We start from the raw sequence: 5,070 nt of genomic DNA, 5'->3' as shown, positions 1-5,070 counted from the left end.
ACATTTTCTCCCCCCACCCCAGAAAAAAAAAACCTTGGTGGCCTGTCTCACTGCTCACGAAATAGCCAATAATTACGAAAAAAAACAAAAGTAGTACTTGGACAAATATAAACATTCTCTCTTTACTCATATCAGAGCGTTGTGCAATTCTAAATTACAACATATATGTAATAAAGGTCAAAATTGGGAGCATTGGAAAAATCCACAAGGCGTCACAGAACAGCATCATTAGCTTTTGAAATGTTCTGCAATTTTTCATCACCACTTGCCCGTTGAAGATTTTTGGAGATCTGCAAAGATTAGGTAAAACTGGGACGTTTTTAAACTGGCCTGATCAAGGCCTTGACTTGGATGCTAAAATGTCGTTCCTTACTCAACAGAAGCCGCCTTCTTTCCCTTGGCTTGAGAACCATCATCTCTTCCCTCGCAATGAAAGCCACCTCCTTGGTTGCCACCAACCTATGGACCTTCCCTTGGAAGTAGAGAAGGAAACAGCATCCCTCTGTTTCTGGATTTCCAGGGAAGAGATGATGGTTCTCAAGCCAGTTAGAGACTGTCATCGCCCCTAAGGAAAATTGGGGGGCATTACCCAGTTTTACCAGATACCTGCTCCCCACTCTCTCTCATCCTTTATTGCAGTGGTCCCCAACCTTGGGCCTCCAGATGTTCTTGGACTACAACTCCCAGAAGCCCTCACCACCACCTCTGCTGGCTCGGATTTCTGGGAGCTGAAGTCCAAGAACATCTGGAGGCCCAAGGTTGGGGACCACTGCTTTATTGGACTGGCTTTCCCACCCTACTTATGGAAAGAAAGCGGGGGGGGGGAATTGACAAAGTGAAACTTCTGAGGGGAAAAAACTGCAATTTTATTTAATTTTGGATGTATTGGAGGGTGTTCTGGGTGGATTGAACTCCTGGATTTACTTAGAGGCAATAACTTTCTGATTATGAACTAGAGGTGGGTACGAACTGTCGTTTTGGTAGTTCGTGCCAGTTCGTTTATCAGCCGAACTGATGTTGGGTACTTTAAGGACCTGCCTCCCCCAGCAGGTGCCCACCCAGAGGCAGTGCCCAGAGGAGGCAGAGCAGGAAAGCCAGGCAATTGCTCCAAGTGGGCACCCACTAGAGGAGGCAGGCCTGGGAAGTGTCAAACAAACTCTTGGCCAGTAAACGAACCAGCACGAACCACCAGACCAACAGTTCGAGCCCATCTCTGTTATGAACCTAACTTTTCTTCCCACTTTTAACAGCCGTAAAATAAAAGACAAGGATTTTAAAACCATCAGAAGCAGAAAACTAACCCAGACCTTTGATTGCTGGCCAAAATCACAAAAATAAAATTAAAATAAGTAGGGCACAAGGATTTAGTTTTCAGTTGCAGCTTTTTGATGGCTCTTTCTTGTCCTTCAATCCCTTTGTGGGAGCCATTCTTAACTGAATAAATCCAGAACTCGTTTCTCGGGATCGCCCTCTTACATCTTTCCTACACCCACCCGCCTCTCTTTCTGAAGCCGCACTATCTGTGATCTCAGTCCATTTTCTGTGCATCCCCTGGATGTAACGATTTCATAAATAATAAGCACATGTAGCTCTCTGCTTCACCAGACAATGCCTTGCATTTTCGCATCTTCTTTTATCAATCAGAGATGCAGCTGCAATAGAGAACGCAGCCTTCGGAACATTCTTGAGCATCCCACGTGAAACAGTGCCCCCTGGTGGCTCAAGGAAGGCATTTATTTCAACCACCCAATAAGAACCAAGATAAGGAGTGTGTGATTACAGAAATGTCAGGGTGGGTGATGTCTTTCATTGGACCACGATAAACTCATACAAATTGCAGGCTTTTGTGGAGAAAACGCCACTTCCTCAGGCTCAGCGCAACCCCTTCGTGGACAGTACAGAAAAATTGTAAACAAGAGTCCAAAAATTGATGTTGCTGGATACATCAGTGGTTTAGGTCTCTGGCTGTGGAGCCAGAGGTTGGGAGTTCGATTCCCGTGCTGGGCCTCCTTGGCAGACACTGGACTCAAGAGATCCACAGGGTCACTTCCAACTCTGCAGCTCTAAGATGATGGTGATACTATACAAAAATGCCAAAAGAGGTAAGTCAAGAGGGGCCAAGTTAGCATATCTAGAAAGTGAAGCCATAATTTGGGTGCTCTCGCAATGAAAGCCACCTCCTTGGTTGACACCAACCTATGGACCTTCTGTTGTGAAATGGCAAACGGGGGGGAGTGTGGGGAACAAAAGGGCTCCTCAGGTGCAGGCCTTTGTTGAGATAGAGAGGCATGCTTCATCCCTCCACTTCAGCTTGGTGTTTAAAGTCAAGGTAGACACAGTGGCACTTCCATCAGTCACCTGCAAGATTATTTTTAAAGTGCAATTACACCTGGCTGAGATCTGAGCAAAGGCAGCCTGGAGGATGGAGAGGAAGTTGTACCCCCTGCTCACCGAGACAGTGAACTTTGCTTGAACTACAACTTTCAAACAGGGGGACGGACTGGATGGCCTTATAGGCCCCTTCCTACTCCATTTTTCTATGATTCTATCCGCAAGCAATACAGCCGAGGGCCTCATTGGCTGGGCGCACTGGGAGCTAGAGTTCACAAAAGACCATCTCCCATCTTTGCCCTGCTTTGGTGATGATTTTCTTTTTTTGAAATCCTCTCACCAGCTGCTATGGAGGCTGGCACATTATGGAGGTTTTTGGAGGCTGGCAAGTTAACGTATTTTTCCATGTATACGACTATACTTTTGTCTCAAATCTTTAGATTAAAAATTGAGGGTCATCTTATACACGGAAGCAAGCTAAGGAGAGAACAAAAACAAGTGGAGGGGAAAGCAGGGATCAAAGCAATCCTGCAGCGCTTCAATGCCTTCCCCCCTACACTTGCTAAGCCCCACTTAGATTTCTTAATTTTGGATTAGAAAACTGGGAGGCGTCTTATACACCGAAAAATAAGGTATATTTTTTGCATAATGACCAGTACACTAATTATGCCACTCTTACTTAGACACAAAAACAATGTCTAACTTTGTAATCTGTTTCTACCATCTTTGGACATTCACAGGTGAGTTGTGACCGTTTCATCTTTTTCTTGGCAGAGTTGACATCGGCTGTTAGCACCAATTCCTTGGATCTTAGCTTGGATCATCGTCGTTGGATATTTAACTTCCTAAAGCATTGCTTTAATTATACTAAAGCAACTAAGAGCCATCCATTTTATTTGACCCACGGAAGTCTTCCGGGACTCATCAGGAGTCCTTAGTTGCTGTTGGAAAGAGTTTGCTGTGTCTCTCTCAAGCACAAGGCTCAAGTGGCAAAAGAAAAGTCATATGACCTGACCTTTTCCAGGAAAGGCAGGGAACACACAGGAGGACTGGCTGACAAAGGAAGCCCAAAACTCTTGCCGCAGCTGCCAGAACCGATCAGGCTGTGTACCAAGAAAACACAGTATGTTATGTTAACCTTGTCCCTCCAGTAAAGTTGAGCAAAACAAAGAACTTACAGAAAGCAACACTGGCCAACGCACAGGGGTACTTATGTAAAATGCTGTGCTTGGTAAGGCCACCGATGACGCAGAAGCTGGCACCCTTTCCTCTCTCTCCATTTTATGAACCAGTTATTCAACAATTATTCTAACAGGTAGAATTCCGCCCAGGAGAACTTGCACATCCTGGGAAACGGCAAGAAAACAGGATTTCTGCTCCCAAAGAGGCCACTTAGCCCAGCTCTTGTAGGGACAAACACCCCCACCCATGGTTAAACGTCCTCCTGCTTGCGGATGGCTTCCCGATGCTTCAGACAAAACAGGAGAGGCTTAGTCCTCTGTGCCTAGCGACCAATTTGGGTTTTAACAATAAAGAAAAGCACTTCAGATAGGCACAGATGCACTTTGTCTTTATCACTTTCAGCTGCAGAGAACAAAAGAACTCAGTCAACAGAAAATGTGAAGTGTGGCAATTTCAGAGCATAGAACCAGCTTGGAAACACGCTCGTCTTTGGCTCTGGCAAAACTGCAAGTGAAACCTTCTTCACGAGAGGGAGTGACACCCTCTATAGCAGGTGCAGAGAACTTGCAACTCTCCAGATGTTAATTAAGGATCTCCCATCATCCCTCACCACTGACCGGTTGGGCAGGGGCTGATGGGAACTGGACTCCATTCCAACACTTGGGAAGGCCAGAGATTACCCACTAGAGATGGCTATACGATAGTGCACCATGCGCTTCTCCTGGGTTGCCCCTGGGAAGAACAGGCCAAAGAGGTAGGTGTCCAAGTGCAGAGAGATTGTTGTCAAGTGGAAGCATCTATAACTTCAATTCCCTGCTTATCAAACCACTTGACCTCACAGCCTCTAGCAGAGAATATGTATGTCCAGACAGCAGACGTTGTAGCAGTCTGATTCACACTCTAAAAGGTTCTTATCTTTATAGTGCGAGCTATTTTACCTCTCACTTTAGCGATCCTTCCAATCCACACTGAGGGATGTTTTTATTCCCATGAGAAGGGTCCAAATAAGTCTTTGGATCTGGTCATCATGTTGCCAAAAAACAAACAAACAAACCACCATGTCATTTATGCAGAAAGCCCTTTCTGTCCCTTTCACTGCCAAGTCTTCTGGACAAAAAATAATCTGTGATCTGTAAACATCCTGGCTAGAGATTGGATATTTGCATCCCAAGGTATATGAATACGAATATCAGCATCACAGATGCCTGGGGAAATCGGACCCTACTAGGATCCCGTCGGTCCACTTAGTGTTCACCTCGCAGTGCACGGGGCTGTCATCATTTGAGTTGCACCAATTGGAGAAGTAGCCAGGCTGGGGCTTCCCTGCCTCCCCACACAGTCGACCACTCAGCAGCAGAGCGGGCAGGACTGGTCATCCCGCCTCCTCGCCACAGTGCTCAGCTGTGAAGCACCAGCTGGGTTGCTTCCTGGATTGGCGCAACAAGAACTATGCCGATGGTGCCCATCTCCAGTCCTTGTACAATGTCACTCAACTTCCAATAACACCTTTGAAAGCCACAAAACAGAAGGGCTACTGTAATAAAGCAGGAAACCAGC

Source organism: Pogona vitticeps, chromosome 10 (genome assembly GCF_051106095.1).
Source record: "Pogona vitticeps strain Pit_001003342236 chromosome 10, PviZW2.1, whole genome shotgun sequence".
Classification (NCBI taxonomy): Eukaryota; Metazoa; Chordata; class Lepidosauria; order Squamata; family Agamidae; genus Pogona; species Pogona vitticeps.
The sequence above is the reverse complement of the archived record's forward strand: the minus strand, read 5'-3'. Positions refer to the sequence as shown.